At 52.0% G+C, this 25,674-nt stretch overlaps 1 protein-coding gene across 2 annotated transcripts in view; it reads right to left on the reverse strand.

Moving 5' to 3' along the window:
• ARHGEF18 (Rho/Rac guanine nucleotide exchange factor 18) overlaps window positions 1-25,674 on the reverse strand; it is a 73,731-nt gene that overhangs the window by 29,852 nt on the left and 18,205 nt on the right. Inside the window, exon 1 of one of the 2 annotated variants that reach the window (XM_049642372.1) lies at window positions 25,302-25,674. This exon is cut by the window's right edge and continues 123 nt beyond it. The exons of the other annotated variant lie outside the window; for it this stretch is intronic. The gene's annotated coding sequence lies outside the window, so the exon portion shown is untranslated. The remainder of the gene's footprint in view (window positions 1-25,301) is intronic. 2 annotated transcript variants of the gene reach the window in all.

The following is a 25,674-nucleotide window of genomic DNA, read 5'->3' on the forward strand; positions in this document are numbered from 1 at the left end:
GCAAACACCATTAAAACAAATTGTGGGTATCTTCTTGACTACGTGTGTAGAAAACTTAGAAATCACGAAAAGGCATAAAAGCAGAAATAATCCATAATGCCACCACCCACAGTGAGTTGCTCCTGGATAGAAAATGGTTGAGAAATAATGTTTAAAGTGAGTAAGATCATGGGGCGCCTGGGTGGCTGAGTCGGTTAAGCGTCCTACTCTTGATTTTGGCTCCGGTCATGATCCCAGGGTTCTGGGATCCAGCCCCAAGTTGGGCTCCACACTGAGCGTGGAGAGAAGATTCTCTCTCTCCGTCTGTCTGTCTGTCTCTCTCTGCCCCTTGCCCTGTTCATGTTCTCTCTCTCTTAAAAAAAAAAAAAAAAAAAAAAAAAAAAAAAAAAAAAAGCAACTGATCCTAAGATCCATGTTCAAAAAAATCCCTTCCACAAAGCAAAAGAATGTTAATATCAGATATATGCTTTTAGCATGAATACCATACAGGACGTGCAGGTTATGACATTACAAAATATTCTGTATTACTCTGTCGATCATTCAGGAAGTTAAAAACAGGACAATAATGCCTGTGTGTGCCTGGAGAATAAAAACGAACCTTGACCTGAACTTTCACACCCAAGAACTCCAAGTGGATCAGACTGAAACGGAAAACGTCACATTATAAAACATTTCACAGGTAACAAGGGATACAATCTTCAGGAACTAGGGCTTGGTTCGTGAAGAGTTCTTTGATAAGACACCAAAAGTCTGATCCACAAAAGACAGGGGGAAAAAAAATCTCTAAATTGACCTCAGCCTAATTGGAAACTTTGGCTCCTTAAGCTAGAGAATGCGAGAAAATACCCGCAAGCCACCAGCTCACGGAGCATTAGCATGCATAATATGTAACGAGCTATCAAAACTCCACAGTAAAAACACAAACAACCCATTCAGAAAATTAGCAAAAGAGCTGAAGATGCACATCATCAAAGAAAATATACAGATGGTAAAAAAGCACACGAAAAAAGTGCTCCTCCTCACAAGCCACGAGAGAGATGCAGGTCCTGGGGGAGGGTGCTCTCTCCAGCTGGCAGTCAGCCAGCCCAGGTCTCCCGTGTGTGTTCCAGGGGTGGGGACAGGGTGAGCAAGCTCTCTGGGCCTCCTCTTACAAGGACTTAACCTCGTCCTGGGGGCCCCACCCTCGTGACCCTGTCTGAACCTAATTACCTCCCAAAGGTTCCACCTCCAGATCCCATCACTATGGGGGCGAGGGCTTCAGCATGAGAATTTGAGGGGGGACACAATTCAGCAGCTCAGAGCACCCAACAACGAATAAAACCATGTTTCCTAAGAACGCATTTAGATATAGAACTCTTGGGGCACCTGGGTGGCTCAGTCAGTAAAGTGTCTGACTTTGGCTCAGGTTGTGATCTCACAGCTCCGGGGTTCGAGCCCCGCGTTGGGCTCTGGGCTGACAGCTCGGAGCCTGGAGCCTGCTTCGGATTCTGTCTCCCTCTCTCTCTGTCCCTCCCCTGCTCATGCACTGTCTCTCTCTGTCTTTCTCTGTCTCTCTCAAAGATAACTAAACATAAAAATCAATCAATACGTATAGAACTCCTACTGCTCCCCGGATGCCTCAGCAGAAAGAACAAGGACCTGTCTCTTCCTTCCCCTCACCTCTCGGAGGGAAGGCCAGCCCTCTGGCCTCCCAGACAGGATCACTGGAGAAGGTGCCAGACACCATGGAACCAAGACCTCAGAAAGCAGTTCTGATGGCCAAGCAGAAGGTCGGCTTCAAAACACTCAGAGAGGGTTACTGCGGAAAAGAGACATGGCCAGAGGGCCTCACGGCAAATTACCTTAATCTGGGGAGACAAACGTGACTGTGACAGGTTCTAAAACTCGAAGAGAAAACATGAGAAGATAAAGTCAGTGATCCACAGGATGTGGGGCCACCCTACAGAGAGCTGGGCCCAGCCGGCAAGGCCTCCTGGGTGGGAACCTGGGGACTTTGTGCAGCGGCCCCTCCAGGGGGCCACCGTGTAAAACAAAGGGGCAAACGCGGGGACCTAGGGAGTGATCCTGGTCGAGAGAGTTACCAGATGGCCCTGGGCTCGGCTCAGTAGGCTCGCAACCAAGGACCCTGGTCTGGGCTGTCACCTTCTGTCCCCTCCTGCTGGTGCAAGACACCTGTGGCCAAGAACCCCTGGGCCCACCTGGCCTCTCACAGCAGTGCTGCTCTTTGCCAGCCTGGGGGTCTCTCCTGGACCCGAGGGGGCTGGGACTGTAGGCGCTCCTGTTTTCTTTCTCTTCTTTATTAATTACTATCATTATTTTGTACTGTGGTAAAACGTACAGAACACTTATCTTCTTGACCATCTGTAAGCGTACAATCCAGCAGCACTAAACACACTCACAATGGGTGTAACCACTGGCACTGTCTCTAGCCAAGACTTGTCCCCAACAAAAACCTTGTACCTGCTAAACAAGAACGCCCCTCCCCCAGCCCCGCACCCACCACCCTCCTCCCTTCTCTCTACGGGTCTGTCCTCACATATGTGGAATCACACAGCGTTCATCTTTCCGCATCTGGCTTATTTCACTTAGCACAACGTTTTCAAGGTTCATCCATGTTATGGACTCAATGTTTTGTGTTTGTGTCCATCCAAAGTGTGTCTGTTGGAGCCCTAACCCCAGCGTGGCTGTGTCTGTAGACGGCGTCTCCAAGAAAGTAATCACAGTTAAGGGGGGACATAAGGGTGAGGCCCCGATTTGGTAGCATCAGTGTCCTCATAGAAGAGACACAGAGAGCCAGATGCCTCCCTCCTTCCACCCCCTCTCTTGGCATAAAGACAGCGCTCACCAGAAACCAAATTTGCTGGCACCTTGACCTTGAACCGCCAGCCTCCAGGATTGTGCGAAATGAGTTTCTGTTATGTAAGCACCCCACCTTTCACGGGGAAGGGTCAGAGATATGTGCGTAGAAGGGCAGGAAGGAAGGTAAAAGGGGGGAGAGAAGGACACGTAGCTAACCTTGGCTGCTCAGTGCTCAGCCCATGCCAGCCGCTCAACGCCACACTGTCCAAGTTAAAGCTGCCGGATCAGAAGTTCATCTCATCTCAGACATGAAGACAGTTCTAGGTGAGACTGTGTGTGCCTGTATGTGGCAACTCTGGGGAGGTGGGGAGGACAGAAGCGACGAAGGTGGCAGGAGGGCGAAGCGACCGTGGATGGCAAAAGAAGAAATTAATCTTAAAAACTCAATGTTCAACTGTGGCTCCCCCCCCCCAAAAAAAAAAGAAAAAAGAAAAAAGAAAAAGGCCTGTGAGCCATGAATCTGAGAAACAGGCCAGGAATCCGGGCAGCCCAAGCGTGGAGCAGACCGAGGTGTTTACAGCCATCACAGTGAGTGGGTGGCCTGTCCTGGCAGGTGCTGGCCATGGTAGGGGCACGGAGCATACGCCAGCTCCTGGGGTACCAGCAAGGTGCCGGCTGGATCCCACAGGACGCCCGTGTAAATCTGAGGGAGAAGGAAGAACCGGATGAGGACAGGTTGGGCGACTTTGAAACTTACTGAGCACGCACACCCGAGCTTGGTAACGGCCCCACCTCAGGTAGAAAGAGGATCGCCAGCGGAGCACCCACTGGCTCCGGCCTCTGTCTTGCCTGAGATGGGAATGCAGACGGCTTGCTTACCAAAGTCACCTGGAGTAGACGAGTTGCTTCAAGTTACGTGTGGAAACAAAGGCAGGGAGAGGAGTTAACACAAAGCTAACTGGACAGGCTACAGTAAAGGAAACATCAAGAGACTCCGCAAAGACGGTTGGGGTGGGGGGCGGGGGGGGGGGGGCAGCAGCGGGCTCAGAAAATCAGCAGTGTGGTGCTCACAGGGCTGGGTCATCTTAGGCCGCATCAACATCAGTGTGATGACAAGAGTCATGAGGGCTGAGCCACTGGCCAGCCACGCCTGCCCGGGGGTTCATCTCAGGCCCAGGCCGAGCTCAGTGCGTGGGTGGCTGGTGGTGACACCGGCCAGGAGGGCATCCGGAAAGCCGTATTCTGACAAGTCCCGCAGAGGGTCAGAGGCAGGAGGGCCAAGGAGCCCGTCCGGGCCAAACGCCGGCCAGGAGGGGCACGCCCGGAGGCTGACTGAACAACCGAGATCCCAGCTGCGACCTGGGAGGAAGAGCGTCAGAGCGGGGACACTGGCCAGAGAAGACGACCCAAGGATGGTCCTCTGGAAGGGCTGGCCTACTGGCAGGCCTGGAAGCAAGCAGGCTCTCCCTCGAGGCTCACAGCACAAGGGGTGGGGTTACTGCAGGGGAGGAATTTCTAGCTTTAAGTACGAATGAAACAGCAACCACCCAGTATTTCACAAACCAGAGAAAACCGCTACTCCTGTTTGAGCACATTCCATCCCATTCTTATTTCTACTAGTTCCATTTAATGGGACCCTTGCTAATAATCAACCATTCACAGCCTACAGAAGGGTCCACCTAACACATGGGTGCAGACACAATTTTGCATCTTGCCTTTCTGTCCAAGGTCATGCCATGAACATTTCACTCTACTGCGAAGTACATTTCAGGAGCCGCTTACGATTCCTTTCAAGCTTCTTCCATCGGCACGTTCCTGGGTTGCTTCCAAGGTCTCACCGAGTTCATAACTAAGACTGACGGACACATGCATGAAATACTTCATCTGTGGGGCGCCTGGGTGGCTCAGTCGGTTGGGCGGCCGACTTCGGCTCAGGTCATGATCTCGCGGTCCGTGAGTTCGAGCCCCGCATCGGGCTCTGTGCTGACAGCTCGGAGCCTGGAGCCTGTTTCAGATTCTGTGTCTCCCTCTCTCTGACCCTCCCCTGTTCATGCTCTGTCTCTGTCTCAAAAATAAATACACGTTAAAAAAAAAAAAAATTAAAAAAAAAAAAAAGAAATACTTCATCTGCACTGGATACGTTCTTGGGCTAAATTCGTACTAGTAGCTGGGTCCCCTGCCCCGTGTTTCCTCAGTCTCATTACCCCTGCCACTGCACAGGGGGTCAGTGTTCCCCCCAGCCGGAAGCTTCCTGAGAGCAGGCCAGTCAGTGTCTGCCTGGCCAAGCACCGTATCTCCAGCTTACTGGAGAGTGCACCGGATTGCGCTCTGCAAGTGGGGCCGAGGGTCCTGATCCTCAGATCCTTCAGCATGTGTTTGACGGATTCCTACCAAGCACTCCTGGTGCACAGGTTCCCCCCCCCCCCCCGCCAGGGAACTTAACCGGGACGCTCACTTCCCAGGAGAGGCGCCCTCCCTGCTCTGTATATGATTCTCTCCATTTTCACTGAGGCCCCTGCCCACGCTCGTCTGGAACCTCCTTCATCTTCCTAACACCTTCCCCACATGCACCAGCTCCTGAGTGGGGGGGTCTCTGCAGTACAGCCTTCTGCACCCCCCAAGTCCAATGGGTCACTGACCCTGCCTTCTATGTAACGGGCCTCATGCCTGTTCCCTGACCAGTAGGCCCAAGCTGCAGCCCCTCTGGGTGGCCGGCTGTCCGCTCCCTCGCTGTCCGCCCTGCTGCGTGTCTCACCACACACTGGTTAGCATCTCCACGGCTCTGGCTGGGACCCGCTGGCCTGCTCCTGCACCCCAACCATGCTGACACGTGGCACTGGAAAGCCTCAGAGCCCTGGGTGGCTTGGCCCAGGCACCCCTTAGCCTGGCCGGCTTTGGGGCCCAGCCAGAGTCCCTCTGGGTCGCCCTCCCTGTTTCCCAGCTCCCCCAACAGCCTAGGCCCTCCCGTGCCCTTCCTCTACCCCTGTGCACACTGCTGGTTATGCCTTTTAACACACTGCCTCATGCCTCACTGAACCTTGACCTCTTGGAGGGCAAGGGTCAGGTGTCACTTGTCTCTGGGTGCCAACACTGCTTTGATCTATGTGTTGGGACAGGCCACTCCCAGCACAGGTACGCAGACCTCATCACTGCTGGAAGGACACAGGTGGGGAGGGCACTGGGTGGACAGAGGAGAGGCAGGGGGAGGGCACCCCAAGGCGAGGCCTGCTATCTCACGGTGAGGGCGGCCTGCTGCCTTCGGGATATTACCTCTGGTGGGATTTTTAAAAAAGCTCCACGTAACAGGCTGCATGGTGCCTGGATTCTGCCGGAAGGTGTGGGAAGGACACGGTCAGGAAGGGAGTGACTGTCCCCACAGTGCTCATATCTTAATGGGCTCCTCTGCCTCTGGGACTTCATGTGCTGCTTCACCCTCAGAGACGCCTCGGCAGATCGAGCTCCCGCCCCGACAGCACGGCCCTCTGCCCCCCACACTCTGCAGCGGACCTTTCCCTGCCCACTCTTCTCCTTGGGTCTCCATGGGACTCTGGCTCCCTGGCGGACTTCACAAGGACAGTCTTCCGCCTCCTCCCGGCACCCAGAGCGTCCTCATCCTTGGGTGCTGCACACGTGAGCCTGGCCCTGACCCCAGCACGTGGGCTTTCCTGTCGGGTTTTTGTGTCGTGTGACTGCAGGAAGGCCAGGCAGAATATTATTTGTCTGGAGGCGGGGTTACGGGGTTACAGGCCTCGTGGCCGCCAGCCTGTCAAGGGATCAATGAGGGCAGGGTGGTTGGTGTTCTCATCCCCAACCCCCCAAGAGCAGGACCCGATCTCCCTCGGCCTCCTCGAGCCCTGGATTTCTCTGAGTTGCGTTCCTCTGAGACGCAGAAGGCTCTTCAGGACCTTTCAACACCGCTAGGTGACCCATGATCAAAGTGTTTTGCCAGCACACTACAGAAAATCTCACGGTCCATGGTAAAGAAACCCCACAAGTCTAAGCTGCTTCTCCTTCTGGAATGTCTAAGAGTCAGGGATGCTTCATGGTATGTTGCTTACCAGAAATATTAACGCGAGGCTTCTATCCCGGCAGAAGTGGCCTGTTCTGCTCTAATGCTCCCTCAGTCTAGCATCATTTCTGCAACAGGTGCAGGAGAGTGTCACTCTGATTTTGCATAAGAGGGAAAATGAGGGTGAGATGGGAAAGGCAGGCAGAGAGCTAGGTTTTAGGATCCAAACAGCCAGATGTTAATTAAGTACCCGTTATCCCGCCTGGGGGTGAATTTTTATTCTTAATAAACTTAATTTCAAAGGGATTTTTTTTGGGGGGGGGGGAACCGCCAGCTTATTTATTCTATTGGTAAATAAGGCATTTCTGCAAAGTAATGTCTAATACTGAGATGGCATTTCTCTAAATGGTTGTTGTTTAATAAAGATAAGAACTAAGGCAGGTGAGTCATCTCAGGGGAAGGAAAAAAAGCGAACAAAGGAGAACATGCTGGGGCCTACATCCAGCCGGCTGCATGTTAAGGTCTGGAGGCAGAGAATGCCGTAGGAACTCGTCACCTGCAAAGATTCCTGGCTGATGAGAAACGGTCCTCAATAAACACTGATAAGGGCACATGAGAAAAACGTCACCTATGTCACTGTTACCTGAAGGTGATCCCTCTTAATGAACAGTACAAGAGTGAACTTGAATGTTTAAAAAGAAAAAAAAAAAAAGAGAGAAATTAAAACGGAAACGAATCAATATTCTCTCCACCACTCACCAGTGCCTCCGCACCCTGGCCTGTATCACGTGGGCGTTCACGTTCATTAACCACAGCAATCAGACACACGTGTCGCTTTCTCACGTTGCTCTGGTTCTCGTAAGTTCTGCTTTTCCGACTTTGCTGTGGTCAGACCTTTGACCCATCCCAATTTTGGACGCGTGTCTCAAAGAGACAGCAAAGAGTTCTCAAAGAGGAAAAGGTTAGATACGTTTTGCGATGTTAGATTGGTATCACTAAACTGCTTTCCCAAAGGACTGCACCACCGAGGACAACCTCGCGGGACATCACGGACAGAGACAGAAAATCCTGGAAGGCGACGAGACAGAAGGATGGCTTACTGTAGTTGTGTGGGTGTTTCCCTCGTTTCTCTAGCTTCCAAATTTGCTGCAATGCTCGCGTGACTTTTATCATAATAATAAAGAAAAGTCAGCATTAGGAGGAAGCTGGGTGCAGGGTGCGTACAGGAACTCTCTGTACACTCTCTTTAAAACTCTTCCATAAATCTAAATTTATTTCAAAAGGCAAGTTTGAGAAAAAGCTCAAAGCAGATGGTGACAATTTCTGACGCCTGCTTCTATTAGGTTATGTAAGATCCACAACTTTAGTTTCTTTCCCCAAGTGTGGGCTTGCAGAATTAGGGACATTCTGGGACATGACTGTTCTCTTCCAAAACATCAGTTCTGGAGTCAGGAAGAACGGGGGGTTTGAATCTGGACTCTGTCACCTGCTCTTACTGCTGCTGCGATCTTGGCTAATTACTTAGTGCCCTTGAGGTTGCTCGATCATCTGTGCAGAACGGTAAATGGCGCCGACCTCACAGGGCTCTGGGGAGGACTCGGTGAGGAAATGAATCTGAAGAGCGTAGCTGGCAAGGAGGCCAGCTGGTGGCTGCCTCATGCCTGTCCCTAATGTCCAAGCACCTAATTAAAGAAAGACTGACAGCATCTTCCTGAACACAGACAACACGTGGGACGGGGCTCGATACCAGAATGCACGAAATCTTCACACACCGGCAACTGGGGAAACTGGGGCTTGGCTCCTCCCACAGAGCCCTGCGCTGTCCAGACAGTCACACCCCACAAAGTAATAATAGTAAAAAGTTTGCAGATCTGTTTAAAAAGCATAAAACACAGCTTTCCACGGGAATAATGGTGTCTGAGTGAGACAGATCCCCAGCCCCAAGGAGCCCAGGTGATCAAGGAGGTGACATGTTAGCAAATAATTATGGGATGTCTAGAGCTGGGAGTGTCCCAGAGAGGAAGATGAGTCATTCTTCCCGGTGGGGGCGGGGAGGGGAGGAAGATTATGGGGTCATCTGCCCTGGGTTTCGAAGGATGAGTAGGAGGTCGTTAGGAGAAAAGAAGGGAAGGGGAAGGCCACTGCAGGAGAGGCGGTGGGGGTCTGTGCAGGGTGGGCAGGCAGGGGGCATGAGAGTGTGTGGTGTTTCCTGTGTCCCTCTAGGGCCCTGTGACTTCCCGATGGGGAATCACAGGGGATTTCAAAGACATGCAGGATGAGATGTGCGTTCCTAGAGAGGATGGTGGGCGACCAGAGGAAGCAGAGGGATGGAACCAGTTCAGCAGTCTGCGTGCCAGTGACGATGTCCTTACAGCAGGCAGAGGGTGGGTGGGAGGCAGGCCAGGGCAGGGGGTGGCTGTAGGAGCCTGGGAAGATAGAGACACCTGGTTTGGGCCACTGGGTGGTGCCCTCATGGGCCGGGACTGGAAGAAGCCAGGGAGCAGGTGCAGCGGAGAGGAAGGCGGGAGCTGTCAATGCCCCCAGGACACTAGGTCACGAGTCCTGAAGGCAGCTGAACATCCAGGGTGACAGTCAAACCTGGGAATATGGACTCGGGGGCAATCCATGTGTAGAAATAGCCAGAACGTTCAAGGGGGAAACAAGATGAGAGTAGCTGAAGACAGAGATTCTGAAGAACGATATTCAGTAAAAACCACGTTTTGCTACTAGCGGTCTGCTCTTCGTCCTGGGTGAACAGGTACACTCTTAAGCAAGTTGCATTTAACGGGTCCACCCTGACAACAGAAGCCTCTTCTCCATCCAGGTACACAACTCAGGACGAGGCAAATGAGGCAGACGGGACGCTCTGCGGCCATCTGCCTGCAAACGTCTGCTTAACTAGAGCCATTTCTAGTTGTTTCCGGAGGTTTTTGTTTTGTTTTTTTTTTTAACATTTATTTATTTTCGAGAGACAGAGAGAGACAGAGCATGAGCAGGGGAGGGGCAGAGAGAGAGAGGGAGACAGAATCCGAAGCAGGCTCCAGGCTGTGAGCTGTCAGCACAGAGCCAGAGGCGGGGCTTGAACTCACTGGGAGACCATGACCTGAGCAGAAGTCGGACGCTCAACCGACTGAGCCACCCAAGCGCCCCTCGGAGCTTTTACAGATACATTCTTTAACAACAAAGTGCTATTTAAACTCTTGAACCACCAGTGCAAAAGAGTTATTAGTGTTCCTAAAACTTACAAGCAAGTCCTTTAAAAACAAGCAAACCAAAATGCCATCTGATGAGAAGGTGATCGTTCTAACAACCCCCACCCTCCAGCCCAAATGAGGGGAAACCCATCAAACCAATCACAGAATCTAGGCTTCGGGTTTTCTTTGGATTTTAAAGTAATCTTTATACCCAACGTGGGGCTTGAACCTCAGTCCTGAGATGAAGAGTTGCACGCTCTATGGACGAAGCCAGTCACACATCCCTCTCCAGGCCTGGTTTGAAGCAAGAAAGATGACAGGGATTTCTATTCTCAAAGGAAAGGCTGTCGGGCACCAAAAGATCAACAAATAAAAGTACATTTATTGGGGTACCTGGCTGGCTCAGTAGGGGGACTCTTGATTTCATGGTCGTGAGTTTGAGCCCCATGTTGGGTGGAGAGATAACTTTAAAAAAATCTCAAGGGGCGCCTGGGTGGCTCAGTCAGTTAAACGTTAAGCTTCCGACTTCAGCTCAGGTCACAATCTCGCGGTCTGTGAGTTCGAGCCCCGCGTCGGGCTCTGGGCTGATGGCTCAGAGCCTGGAGCCTGCTTCTGATTCTGTGTCTCCCTCTCTCTCTGCCCCTCCCCCATTCATGCTCTGTCTTTCTCTGTCTCAAAAATAAATAAACGTTAAAAAAAAAAAATTTTAAAAATCTCAAAAAAACCCACACTTATCTACTTTAAGTTAAATAAAGTATTTAAGGCTTATAACTTAAAAATTGCTGGCCTTTTTCAGTCAGGTGACTATCTCAGAGCGTGCACAGACTGCAGCCAGGGCCTGGGGCTGGCTGGGCTCACTCCTGCAGACAGCCACCTGCCTTAGAGCACGCGTGGTCCAAAAACCGCTGACTCGGTAAAGCCACCTGGGCAGGCTCCAGGCTGAAAAGCCTGTACCCAGAGAAGAGGGCCCTGCCCAGACTGCCCGTGTGCCTCGTTCACACGTGACTAGAACCTGTCCCTGAGCTGGCTGGTCCAGAGCCTGCGGAACAGCGCTCCTCCGGGAGGCCCTGTGCACAAGGGCTCCTCAGAATGAGTCTCAAGTGAAAAGGGGCTCGGGGGGGGGGGGGGGGATCGGAGAAGTCCTGGGGCATGCTCCCAAGACAGGCTGGGGACGGGCCATTCCTTTACTAGGGATGGGGCTCCACGGGCTGCCATTGGGGGGGGGCAGGGACAAGTGTGGGTTGGAGGGAGGACACACGGGCAGTGCAGAAGTGACGGGAATTGGGCTGAGCCCAAGCTGAGGGGTCTCTCTATCACCAGTGCTGGGAGAGGCCCCCAGACACAGGTATTTGGGGAAGCGCAAAAGACCCACACCCCACGGTCTCCACTTCCTCTCCTTCCCATGTCCTGGGAGCCACAAGGATCAGATCACCTCGGTCCTAACGTCGTTAGGGTCTCGCGCGCTACGGACAACCGACACTCTGGATTTGTGGCAGATACATCTAGAAAGGCTGTCGACACTGAGTTAGAATTCTAGGGAATTCTGATTTTATTTTCATCAGCGCATCAACACAGAACCCTGTTTTCTGTGTGTTTCAGTCAGAAGACACCTTAGTTAACATACACTGCTGCACCATAGACGTCGTCTGGACGAAGTCCGCCTGATACACGTATTTTCTCCTGTAAGGCTCAGCACGGCCTTCCTGTGCTCAGGAACTCTACACAGCACTTTGACACAATGCTTGGGGGCCATTTCAACAGAAAGCACAAAAATGCACTGAACGCGGCACTGAACACACTGTAAAGAGGACACCTGATAATAGAATGAGCTCAAACAAGAAGGCGGCGTGGGAATACGCACTTTGTTTTGCCACTCCCCGTGTTGTCTAACGTCCAAGAAAGCACTCTGAGTATCGACTTGGGGGTTACGGATGAATTTCAGTCAGTGGGTGACTTTGTAACTATGGAATCCACCAACAGTGAACTGTGCTGTTTCCTTAGATAGGAAACGCCACACACCAGGGGAGCTCTATTTGTTGTTTACTGTTGGCACAAGGCCCGGGACAGGGTGGATGCTCAGTAAATATTTGCTGAAGGAAGGGGCAGAGGGAGACATGGTCTGGGGTAGGTCAGAGGAGAGATGAGACATGGAACAGGCAGAGAGGCAGGTGGAGGGGACAGCTCGTGTGTGAGGGTTCCACAGGTTCCAAGGCCTTTGGGATCCTTGGGGTTTATACTTTATCTTGGAAACTAAAGCCACCGGCAGCTTTATGCACAGAGTGGTCCATCACATTTGCCTCCGGAAGCAGTGGCTGTGGTGGGGGATGCAGGTGGATGCAGGGAGACGGGTGAGAAGGGTGTCGGGACTGGACACGGGCGACCCAGGAAGGGCAGAGATGGGGGCCGGGAGCGGGGAGAGGTGATGGGTTTGCCTTCTGTGGGGAGTCACCCAAGCTGCCCCAGAGGGCTCAAGGTGATGGCAGGTGGCAGCTGACGCAGGAGGCTGGCGCTCAGGACAGAGGTCTGAACAGGGAAGGGAAATCTGCGTGAGACCTGAAGGCAGGCTTAGGGAGAGTGCTTCGCAGAGCTCCTTGGATAAGACACGGAATTAACTGTCTTAGGGCCCTGGCTTTGACTGTCTTGGTACCAGAAGGGCCTAACTTAATTACATTAGTTTCCTTTTGGGGGGTGGGGAGAAGAGGGTAGGACTGCGGTATCACAAACGCTGGCCCAAACGATTACTATTCACTGAAATCCCTGAGCTGTCCACCTAGGCTGTCATTCAGCTCTAATTCCCCACCCTGTTTCTGTTTCTGTAGTTGCTTATTCAGACTGGTGGTGCTCAACCGGGGTGGGGGGGGGGGGGGGGGGGGGGGGGCGGGGGGTGTTTCCCAGGGGACATTGGGCATTGTCTGCAAATATTTTCAATGGTCGCGATGGCGGGGGTGCTCCTCGCATGGAGTCCCCCAAGCACAGGATGGCCCCACCACAGAGAATCACCGGGCCCCAAACGTCCACAGCACCAAGGCCGGAAGCGATGTTAGAGGCAGGCACAGGAAGTGAAATGTTCTTCGCGCTCATGTTTTACCTCGTTTCCGTCGCTGAGATCTCTGGGTCCTGACTCCATGACACTGTGACGACGCCCCCCCCCCCCCCGCCCTCCAGCTGTCACCTCCAGCTTTGATAACTAAACCTTACACACCTTTATCTTTCTAAATGACACAGTAAATGACAGGGCAGAGCGGAGGATGGAACCCAGGAGTGGCCTCCCTCTAGGCTGACCGCGGTGCTCTAATTAACACCCTTTGGGAACTTTCATCTCGCTAGTTATGAGTCTGGCTGCAGGACGGCTAGCTCAGAATTACCCTGACCGACCCCCCCACCCCCCGCCCGAGCACTTCTCATCCTGCCCCAAGAACATCGTGGGGGACCCGCTTAGATGCCTCTTGCTTCCACACCTTCCCCCTGGTCTCCCTGCTCAACCGGGCTACCTATCTGTCATCAGAAGAGGGAAGGAGGTTGATGGGGCCCGACCTCCTCCTAATGATTCACGCTGCCTCTTTAATAAACCCATCCTTCAGATGGGGAGTCGGCTGGTCTGCAGCTGGCAGGCCCTGCGATGCCAGTGTTCCCGCCTCCTTCCCAGATGCCAGCCCTCTGGTGGCAGGCCCCAGGATGTCCAAGGTGGCAGGTAACTGAAGCTGGCTTTTCAGTTTGTGCAAGGCTCCACGGTGTCAGACGCAATGAGCACAGAGGACCCTCAAGACTCAACGAGGAAGGAAACACCCCAATTCAAAAGTCGGCAAAGGACTTGAACAGACATTTCTCCAAGGAAGATAACACGGATGGTCGACAGTCACCCGAGAAGATGTGCAGCAGCACTCATCCTCGGGGACATGCAAATCAGAACCACGACGAGCAGCCACTTCAGAAGCAATAGGACGATTTAATTTTTTAAAATAGGAAATAACAAGGGACACCTGGGTGGCTCAGTTGGTTAAGTGTCTGACTCTTGATTTCTGCTCAGGTCATGATCTCACGGTTCCTGAGATTGAGCCTTGCGTCGGGCTCTGCGCTGACAGTGTGGAGCCTGCTTGGGATTCTGTCTCCCTCCCTCTCTCCCTCCACCCTCTCACTGAATAAACAAATGAATAAGGTTTAACAAATAAAAAGTAAAATAAAAAGGAAGGCTGTGCCGACAACTGCTACAACGTGGATGAACCTTGAGGGCATTATGCTCAGTGAAATAAACCCGGCTCGAGGAGACACGCTGTGTCTGACTCCACCTCTGTGAGGTCCCTAGAGAAATCCATCCCTAGAGACAGAAAGTAGATGGTGGGAGCCAGGGGCTGGGAGCGTGTGTGTGTGTGTGGGGGGGTCAGTGTTTAACAGGGACACAGTTCCAGTTCAGGAAGATGAACAGGTTCTGGAGACGGATGGTAGCACGACGTGAATGTACCGAATGCCACTGAACTGGACACTGAAAATGGTTAAAATGTTTTGTTGTTGTTTGTTTTTTAAAGGCACAACTAGGGCTGCAGAAGACTTGACTTTCAGAGCAGCTGCTACTCAATCCTCCTGGATGTAGATTTTCTCCCTGGAACCTGGCATTCCCCAAGACGGAAGATAAACCCAAGCAGCACTTAGGAACTTCTGTCCTCTTTCACTACTGGCAGCTCTCGGCCCGACAGGACCTACTAGCTTCATCAGGAGACTGGCTCCCGTAGGCAGGCGACTCCGCAGCGCTCCGCAGCGCTCCCCAGCGCTCCCCGGGTGGCCTGGGAGGGGCCCGCCTCTGCCTCTGGGCGCCCACTCCTCAAAACGCCCTTCGCAATTAACGAGGATGGTTAATGAAAATGCGGGAACAAAAAACCCTCTCCACCGGGTGTTCTGACTCATTCTGATGAACAAGTTTAGCCAGTACACAGGGGCCAGCTGCCTGCAGGTGGGTCTGGAACATTTCACCACGAGAGAACTAGGAAGGATCACTCCTAAAGGATGACATGGACATGAGCGGTGTGGGGTTAAGAAGGGGCCAATCTGGTCAGACGGACAGAGGGGTCAGGGCTGGAAGGTGACTGCTTAAAGAGAGAACTAGATCTGACAAAGAGTGTGCGAAACCAAGGATGTGGGGAGGATGCCCTGCGCGACTCCCAGCTCCCCTTTGCTCGGTGGAACTTCGGCATCATCCATGGGTGACTGTTCAGACCCTGAAAAGCCATGTGCCACGTGAGTGTTTCTTGTGACCTGGGTCTAAGGCCAGGTGCTGAACTGTAGGGGCCCCAGCAAAACAATGCCTCCCACTCCCCCAGGCCTGGCCAGGAAGGGCAGCCTGGTTTCCTCTTTGGTGTTTTAAACAATCACGTTAATTCAACGGACTGTACAGAAGTCAACATGACGTGGGTTGCAAAACATTTCAATGAAAACAAAGGATTTTGAAAAGATTAATTCAGGTGTTGCCACTGCACCTCTGAAATCTTCCAGAAGATTTCTGGATAACTAACATTATTATTAGCTATTTAAAAAAAAAACAAAAACACTTTTATTCAGGGGATGAAGAACAAATGTTAGCAGAGGTGGCTATAAGGAGGACAGAGGAAATCAAACACTGGACCGAGCCCAGTGGGTTTCTCTTTCACCAGATAAAAAGCATTCTGTTAAAGGCGGAAGGCAGGAAAGAAAAACATGCAAATACCATGCCAGAAAAAACCTGTTTGCTTTCAGTGGCTTGGGGAATTATTCAAGGGCACTGCATCTCTGTAAAAAGGACAACAGAAATGGTGTCAGGGGTGTTGAAGGAGTTCCCAGTGCAAACTTGCAGCTGAGAAGATGCCCTGTCCCCTTCACTTGTGTCCCTCACCAAATGTACAAAATCAGAGTCGCAACCCTAGAACCAGAATGGTAAAAGTCACGAGTCTTCTGCAGTAGTGGGCAAACTCCAGCCTGAGGGCCAGCCACCTATGTTTGTGAATAAAGTTTTATTGGAACGTAGCCATGCCCATCTTGTCTCCCTGTTGCCTGGGGCTGCTCTTGGGAGCAGCCGAGACAGAGGCTGTGTGGTCGAAAATATTTACTATTGGGCTCTTTAGAGTTAAAGTCTGCTGATCCCCGGTCTACCTTATCTGCCTGGATTGTTCTGGAAGGGAAGGCCTATTCCAACAACCCAGCAGGGCTCACTCATGTGGCATAAGAAGCACCCATTTTTAATCCCTGACACACAGAAGGGAATGGAATAAAGGAAGCAATGAAGCAGATTAACTGCGTGAAGTCATTACTGAATTCCAGAGCCCTGAAGCAGCCTATGCTGGTAGCAAACAGGTACGAGGTTGGTTTCTGAGCATCTCAAGATCTCCACACTGCTAAGAGCGCCGGCTAGAACTATTAACGTTAAGTCAGCAACCTGCTCGTGTATTAGGAAAATTCCAAAACCTTGCAAAGACCTTCATTAGTATTCCTTTTAGTACTGCAACGGTGTGAGCTTGAATATATTTTAATGTATTTCATGTCTCAAGGTCGGGAAGAAAGCAATCACACATACTTATGTCAGCCAGGTGCAGGGCCAGGCAGAGGGAACTGTTTTTTCCTCTCCAAATTGACAAGACTTTTGTATTTGATGCAGGTGGTTTTTGAACGCATGGGGAAAGACGAGGGTATATGGAGACAGGCACACAAGCAAACAGTGACATACTGTAGTCTCAGGCACCTGTTTATGCCGTATAGCAAATGATATTCACAGGAGATTCAGATTTGGAAGCTTTTCAAGCAAGAAACTAGCTCCCCTTAAGATCTCTTATTTCCTCTCTTCACTTACTGGGTTCCCAAGAGTGGGCCGAAGTTCAACGCTTACTTTTCACTTTACGATACCTGAAGTTACTGTGTTGTAAAGAATCTAAGAAATGAGTATCTGTAGCTCTCATTTACGACTCACTAGAAATAGGAGGCCCTGTGGTGGGGTGAATATGGTCCCCTCAAAATGCATGGCCACCCAGAACCTCACAGAACGTGCTCTCCTTTGGAAAGAGGGTCTTTGCAAATGGAATTAACTTAAGGATCTCGAGATGCCATCAGCCCGGATTAAGGGTGGACCCTAGATCCAAAGACTGGAGTCTGTACAAGGCAATGAGGGAGATTTGGATGCAGAGGGAGACGCAGACACAGAAACACACACAGAGGTGAAGGCCAAGTGAATATAAAGGCAGAGACTGGTGTGATGCAGCCGTGAGCCAAGGAAGTCTGGCCTGGGCAGCCTTCTAGGACCCTTCCCTAGAGCCTTCAGAGGGAGTGCGGCCTTGCAGACACCTTGACTTCAGAGTTTTAGCCCCCAGAACTGTGACAGCATACATTCGTTATTTTAAGCCAGTCAGGTTGTAGCAATCTGTCACAGTGGTCCTGAGAAACTAGTACAGTTCTTAAAAGTCACAGCCATTAATTGTGTCGCCAAGTGCCACACCCTTCGCTGAACATTTTCCTCCCGTATGTGTTGGGATCTGAAGGCAGCGTTCTGACACTGAGGATCACGACCCCTTAGCGAGCTGGCGAAACAGCTTCCCGCAAAATACAACAGGAGGGGCGCCTGGGGGGGCTCAGTCGGTTGAGCGTCCGGCTTCAGCTCAGGTCATGATCTCATGGTCCATGAGTTCAAGCCCTGCGTGGGGCTCTGTGCTGACAGCTCAGAGCCTACAGCCTGCTTGGGGTTCTGTGTCTCCCTCCCCTGCTCTCTCTTTCCCTCTCAAAAATAAACATTAAAAAATTTTAAAAAGAAATAAAAACTAAAAACATAAAACAACAGAATATGCCAGTTTATCATGACTAATAAAGATGAGTATTTAGTAAAACTTTGGATCCCGTCGCACATGCACATATGTATGTGTGTGTGTGCACGCTTGCTTACACATGCTTACAAGGTTACAACGTAAAACATTAGTTTTCATTGTGGTCATGGTCAAAACCAAACATACTATAGAGTCCCAGAAGCCCCTATCTTTGGGCCCATCTACATGGTGAACCTTCTAGACCAATGGAAAGCTACCTACTTTGGCAAATCTTCAAGGACAAAGTTACTCGGTGTTTGGTTAGTTTTACCAACTAGAAGGCCATCAGATTTCACTCTACCTCTTGTCTCTGCTTATTTTGACTGTAGATCAGTGGTTCAATTGACTTAAGTATTTACGGGACAGTGTAAGGACGATCCAGATGGGGAGGCAGTGGCCAAGAAGCCCCCAGAGCATGGAGCCAACCACATCACCAGAGACCGGGCAGAAAACACTCCCATCAGGTCAACAGATTAAAACAGGCCAGTGTCCCTGGGGCAGTCTGTGCACACCGTGGCGTGGCCCATATCACCATTCTTCTAATGCTCATGTTGCCACAGATTAAAAAACAGATTCAGGCTACAACACAGATGAACCTTAAAAACATTTATATATGAGGGGCGCCTGGGTGGCTCGGTCGGTTGGGCGTTAGGACTTCGGCTCAGGGCCTGATCTTGCAGTCTGTGGGTTCGAGCCCCACATCGGGCTCTGGGCTGAGAGCTCAGAGCCTGGAGGCTGCTTTGGATTCTGTGTCTCCCTGCCTCTCTCTCAAAAATAAACAAACGTTAAAGACACCCCCCCCCCCCGAAAAAAACCCACATTTATATACGAAACGTGCAGAACAGGCAGATCTAGAGACAGGAAGTAGAGTCAAGGTCGCCAGAAGCTTGGGAAAAGGAAATGCGGAGTGACAGCTAATAGGTACCTGATTTCCTTCTGGGGTGATGAGAATGTGTGGGGTGATGAGTGGTGATGGTTGCACAATTCTGTAAATATACTGAAAGCCACTGAATCATCCACATTAAAGGGATGTATGTTATGGTATGTGAATTATAATATCCCTGTTTTCAAAAGCAGCAGCAGAACGGACGACTCTGTGAACAGCAGGGAGGTCCCAGCAAGCAGGGGACCAGAGGGCCTTCCCTGGGATCAGACCTTTGGGAACATTCTAGAACAGGGAGGTTTTAGCTTCCTGCTAATAAGCCGGGTGGAGCTAATGACACTGGTGAAAGCACTAACTTTCAAGATGTGACTTATAATTAACCCTCAAACTTCCAGAGCCGGCCGCGGTGGCTGCCCTCCACTTTTAAAAATTGTTTCTGTTTATTTATGTGTATTTTCTGCACTGTTAATGAAGTATATATATTTCTGAGATTAAGAAGGAGGAGGAGGAGGAGGAGGGGGGGGGGAGGAGGAGGAGGAAAGAGCTAAGTTGTGTTCACTCTTGCCACCCCGGAAGCTGGTACCGAATGAACGCAGACACTGCTGAGCCCCTCACGACAGTTCCAACCCTACAAACTAAGGAGGCTGTTAAGCTTCTAGTTTTACAGACAGGGAGCTGAGGATCAGAGTGTTCACGGAGCATCTCTGATGCCTCGGAAGCCGACGTGAGCCCTCTGCTGCCACCCTCCTGCTCTGGGCGCTCACGTGTGTACATGTGCGTGCGTGAAGTGGAAACCAGAGTGGCCTGAGGGAGGCCCACAGAACGCTGAGTAAAGCCCGGAGCGCCAGAAACTTCCATAGTAGAAGGAAGTGCTGGAAAGGGCTGGGGGCGGGTCCCGAGTCACATGAGAAGCTTGGGCTCTCAAGCAACGGAGATGGACACTGGGCGTAGGGGGTCCCCCACGGCTGCTGTACCAAAGGACCGGGAACCCTGGCCTGGCCGAGATCAGCACAAACTATTCCCTGAGGGCGCTGGAGGGCAGAAGGCGGAGGGCGGCCGCCTTCTGGAGGCTCCAGGGGAGAACCCGTTCCCGGCTTCGAGTGGCACCTGCATGACCTGGCTTCCCGCCCCTCCTCCATCTTCCAGGGCAGCAGCGAGTCCCTTCCAACCTCCCTCTGACCTCTGCTTCCACCGTCACACCTCCTTCTCTCACCCCGACCCTCCTGGGTAACCCGGGCTCATCCATCTCCAGATCCTCAGTCACACCTGCAAAGTTCCTTTTGCCACAGAGGGTCACATATTTGCCATCTCGGGGGTGACCCGGGGGCCCTCGTCCTGCCTACCGCACCTAGGACGTTTTCGGGACATCGGCGTGGGGGGAGAGGTGGGCTATAAATCACCTAACGGAGGAGAGACGCAGGCGGCCCTCCGGTCCCCCAGGCCACAACTCTCCACCCAGAACATACAGCGGGGAGGCCGAGGGCGGCTGATTCCTGCTCAGAGCGGACAGAAAAGCACCAGAATTCCCAGGGCTTCCACCTCTGGTCCCACGAGCACACTAATCAGACCACGGCTCTCCGGTCACACTTGATCTCTGATGGGTTTTGCATCACTCAGCTGCCAGGCTGTCTGCCTCTCTCCCTCTTACCTCCAACCTCGGGCAGGGAGTGAGTATTGCCCCGCCCCGCCCCCACTCCATCTCACAGCAGTGCAGCCTCAGGGCCCCTGATGCTCATCAAGGCCTACTTTTCTTACCGTCCTTAGACCCTGGAAGCCTTGGGATGGGGTGGATGTGGGTGGTGGGGGGGGGAGAGGCTCTGATTGGAGGGCAGGGCACACGGCTTCCCCCTCTCCAGCACAAGATATACTTGAGAGAGGGCCAGACTGGTCATACCAACAGCACCTACAAGCCTCGGGTGCCCCGGCTGCGTTAGAAGAGTTCCCCTAGCTGATGACCTCAGGGCCTGCTGCCCGCCTGGTCACCTACATCACACTCTCTCCCACACCGCCACATGAGCCCTGACACACCCACCTTTGAGCAGACCCGAGTCTGACCTCTTCCCCACTGTCCCTGCTTAGGCCAAGGTCATTTCCCAACGTGCCTCCCCGTCTCCAGCCTTGGCCTCTTCCAAGCTAGCCTCCACCCACTGACAAGCAAGGGCCATAAAGTCCTCCAGGGTAACACCCCAGCCTGCAAAATGCCCATCTCAGCGCTTCCTGGCTAGCACGTCTTTCCCGACTCTGCCTTTCACACATGCCTCTGCCTTTCACACATGCCGTCCCCCTCTGTCACTGCTGCTGAGTCTCGGCCTAACCCCCGCCCCTCAGGAGAGAGAGGACTTTCCTGCCCGTTCTGACCCCACATCTCTGCCTCAACCCTCGTCACAACGGATGGCACACGGGACTCAGTGACAGGGAGCGGTCTGTAATCAACTTTAGGAAAGCAAGAATCTATTAGCGTCAACAACCCAACCCAAGCTATTTGTGTTGGAGCGATGTTCCCTTTTTCTTTAGGGTTTTCTGATCCTGCCCCGTTGGATTTCTAGCCACCTAGTCTCAAACCACTCCTTACAATTCTGTCCCGTGACCATTTCCGCTGTGCTTCTAGTTCTTATCCCGTGGCTTTTCCTTTTTCTCTTATGCCACAGCTTTACTGCGATGGAATTCATGTACCACACAACTCACCCTTTTAGAGGGTAAGGCTGGATGGCTGTTAGTATATTCAGTATTGTGTATCTATCACCACGGTTTTAGAACATTCTCATCATCCCCGAAAGAAACCCTGCGCCCCTTGGCTGTCACTCCCGGTGCCCCTCTTTCCCCCCCCCCCCCCCCCCGCAACCACTGCTCTATGTTTGGTCTCTACAGATTTGCCCATTCTGGATAGTTCACATAAATGGAACCAGAAGACACGCAGCCTTTGGGGACTGGCTTCTTTCCCTCAGCATGCCGTTTTCAAGGCTCATCCGTGTTGTCACCTGTAGCCGAATGTCATTCTTTTGTTGTGGGTGAAAAATATTCCACTGAATAGATGGGTCACATTTCACATTTCCGTTCATGGGACGGCCATCTGGGTTGGCTGTTGTGAATAACGCTCCTGTGAGTGTGCCCGTTCTGTGCGGGCCTATATAGTCACCTCCCTTAGGCGCAGATGCCCTAGGGGTGGAATTTGGAGATCATATGGTAACTCTGTGTGACTTTTGGAGGAACTGCTAGACGGTTTTTCCACAGTGGCTGCCCCATTCTACAGCCCCGTCAACAGTACATAGGAGGGTCTCAATTTTTCCACCTCCCCATCTCTCTTTCATTTCTCTGATGAGAAGCCTCCAAATGGCCACTGCAAAAGATCGCAGGGACCGTCACTGACCATATCCTGGGGTCATGAGCGCCACAGAGCTGACTCCCTCACTGCTTCATAACCCACCGGTCCACCACTGGTTTTTTGCTCTACAATATGTCCGGTCAGTTACTATCCATTTCAGTCTTGTGTGGGGACCGGTGAGCACACTGGCCCCTGCTGCGGACGACTTCACGATTTATTATTCTTTCTAAATTCACTTGTGCTCTGCAAGGTCATCTCGGCAAACTAAGAGTTATCCATAAACAGTGCCTAGTTGTCCTTATGCACAGGAACATGCTGGATTCCAGCCAAGTAATTTGATGTGGTCCTTCCTTCCCTCTGTCCCATGTGGCAATGGAGTCATGGAGCCCCTGCGTAGGCCACCTCTTTCTTTTGCCCTTCTCTCCTCCTGAAACTCACCCACAAGAATAACCAGATGATAAAACGTTCTGAATTAGATAGTGGTGACAGTTGCACAATTCTGGGAAAGTACTAAGAATCACTGAAGGGGGCAGCTGGGTGGGTGGCTCGGTCAGTTAAGCACCCGACTCTGGATTTCTGCTCAGGTCATGATCTCAAGGTTCACAATTTTGAGCCCCACAATGGGCTCCACGCTGATGGTGCAGAGCTTGTTTGGGATTCTCTCTCTCTCTCTGCCCCTCACCCGTGCACTCTCTCTTTCTCTCTCAAAATAAACTTAAAAAAAAAAAAAAAAAACACTAAATAATTTACCACACATTAAAAGGGTGAATTTTATGGTAGGCGAATTCCATCTCAATAAAGCTGTTACATAAAGAAAAAGGGGGCACCTGGGTGGCTCAGTCAGTTAAGCATCTGACTTTGGCTCAATTCATGATCTCGAAGTTGTGTGAGTTCAAGCCCCGCATCAGGCTCTGTGCTGACAACTCAGAGCCTGGAGCCTGCTTCAGAGTTTGTGTCTCCCTCTCTCTGCCCCTCCCCTGCTCGTGTTATCTCTCTCTCTCAAAAAATAAATAAACATTAAAAAATTAAAAAAAAAAAGTGATAGGAGGTTAAAATGTAACCACACAGAATACGTTAAATCTTTAGAATATTGATTTCAAGATATGATGTAAATCAGCTGGTGTGTTTGCTACTTTGAACATAACCAACTGCAACTTTATACTCAGTTGAAAACTAAGCAAAAGCAGAGAAGCAAGCGGGCTGAGTTTTACACTCACGGGCAATTTTAACAACAAACACGAAGCACAGCAGCAGGGGTCCCTCCACTGAGGACATTATTTTAATCACTTTGCTCCCTCCCCCCAACAGTCACATTCCTCCTCCAGAAAATTCCTACGGGCAGCTGCGGAGCTGTGACCGGAATTGTTCTGCACCTGGAGAAAGGGTTTTAAAAACACGGCAGGCAGCTCTCCACCGCTTTCAGGGGAGAAGTAAAACCCAACTAATAAATAACAAAGAAACAAACTATTTGGACTTCATAAAGGTCTCTGAGTTTTAAATTACTTGAGAGAGCCGAGATGAAAACGTTTTCAAAGTCTTGAAGAAATGGAAACGGGACTTAGGATGAATGAGGAAGAAAGAAGGAGACCTTGACACAAGGATCAGAAATATGCTAAACATGTGGTAGGTAAACACCCAGGGAGGCACAGCTGGTGACCACAGCCCTAGTCCCAGGGGCTGGTGACAAGGGTAATGGCCCTGCGGCCAGCGGTAATTGCTACTGTGTGACAAGAATGAAAATTATAACACAGCTTACACCAGAAACAATGTACATGCCACTTCAGCTTTCAAAGTGAGGGCATTGTAAAGTCAATTTAGGGAAAAAAGAAAGAGAGAGAAAGAAAAGAATCAAAGAATCGCTTTTTCCATTTCTCTGTGCATGCCATTTAAAAATGAAATAAGCTATTCAAACCCCCAAATTATGTTTACAAGAACTGCATTTATTATGCCTTCTGGCACTATGCTCCTATTCCCTTTAGAACAACCTTTTTCTCAAAAGGGCTTGACCCAGAGAATAGCCAACTACTGATAAAGTATACACTTTGACCCAGTCCAAACAACAACTGAGATGCTCGCGTTTTCCAGGCTCTTTATTATCGTCAACCTCAAAATACAAGTCTGGGGGCATGCACATATACACGGCATAAATAACATTTACTGAGTATTCACCATAAGCCAGGCACTCTGCTATGCACTTTACCCGTATTGTCTGGTCGAATCGCTAACCAATACTTATTCCCATTTTAAAGATGGGGAGACTGAGGCTTAGCAACGTTACAGGGCTAAAATGTGACGGCCCTGGGACCACAGCCCAGATCTGACTTCACACTCAAGCCCGCGCTCTTGGCACTTCTCCACACAATTTCAGGGTTAACCATTCACCCAGCCAGATATGCAATGTATCACCTGTAAAATCATCTCCAAATCGCCCGAGGCCATGGGGCTGTTTATGCTGTCCTGAACTCTCTCTCCTCGACAAGAAAAAGGCCCTTTAAGGCTTTTGGCTGGATGGAGTTCCACTCTCCCCAAATGAGGCGAAGGGGGTAGAGCTATGTCCTTCACTTCTAGGTAAAACTTAAAGAGGACCCCCCGCCCACCAAGAAAACTTTTTACGCTCTGCGCCAGCCATCTCTTCTAAGGCTTCCATCCCAACAGAGCAACAGGTAAAAAAGATCGGGGGACGGTAACGACCACAGACCATGCAAAGATCAAGGGCCTCTCGTTCATCCCTGCAAAGAAAGCAGCACCGCAACATCTAAAATTCTTCCATAAGGAACTGGAGGATGATCCAAAGCACACATTCTTGGTATAGTTTTGTTGCCCAGACGCTCTCTAGCTCGGAGGGCGTCCGCTCCACGGAGGGAGTTCTGCACAGAGGCCTGAAGCACCACAGAGCTGGTCACTGTTTATGCTTATCACTATATCCCCAGTCCCGCCCCGGGCGCTCCAGAACCTGGACCCCGGAGACCTGAGCTGGGGGGAGGCTGCACCGCCCGAGGGCTGGAGCTCGGATGGCGCCGGCGGGCACCGTCTGCACCTCTGCCTTCGCCAGCTGGAGCCCACATGCACTGAAGGGGCAGCCTGAACGGCAGGACCCGCCCTCCAGTTTGGAAGACTCCAGGGGGGCCCAACCCGAGGCTGAAGCAGCTCCGGGGGTCCGGCGCCCCAGGCCATCCCCGGGGCTCGACGGCGCGTTCCCGGGGCCCGAGGCCTCCCTCCCGAGCTCCGTTCTCCTCGGGCCCGGCCCGCTGCCCTCACCTGGCCCGGTCCCCGCTGCCCTCACCTGGCCCGGTCCCCGCAGGCCGTTCGCCGCCGCCTCCCCCGCCGCCGCCGCCGCTGCCGCCCGGCCTCCTAGGATCCACCGCAGCCCGCCGCACGGGGCCGGAAGTGGGAAGCCGCGCGGGAGAGCTGCGCACGCGCGTGCCCGCCCCGGGGGCGGGTCAGAGGGCGTGGGCCCGGAAGGGGGCGTGGCTCGCGCGGACTTTGCTTCAGGCTGAGGCTGGAGCTGCGGGGAGGGTCCTCCGCCGCCACCCCGGGACCGAACAGGGAGGGGGGACCCCGGGACCGAACAGGGAGGGGGGACCCCGGGACCGAACAGGGAGGGGGGACCCCGGGACCGAACAGGGAGGGGGGACCCCGGGACCGAACAGGGAGGG

This window comes from Panthera uncia, chromosome A2 (genome assembly GCF_023721935.1).
Source record: "Panthera uncia isolate 11264 chromosome A2, Puncia_PCG_1.0, whole genome shotgun sequence".
NCBI lineage: Eukaryota > Metazoa > Chordata > Mammalia > Carnivora > Felidae > Panthera > Panthera uncia.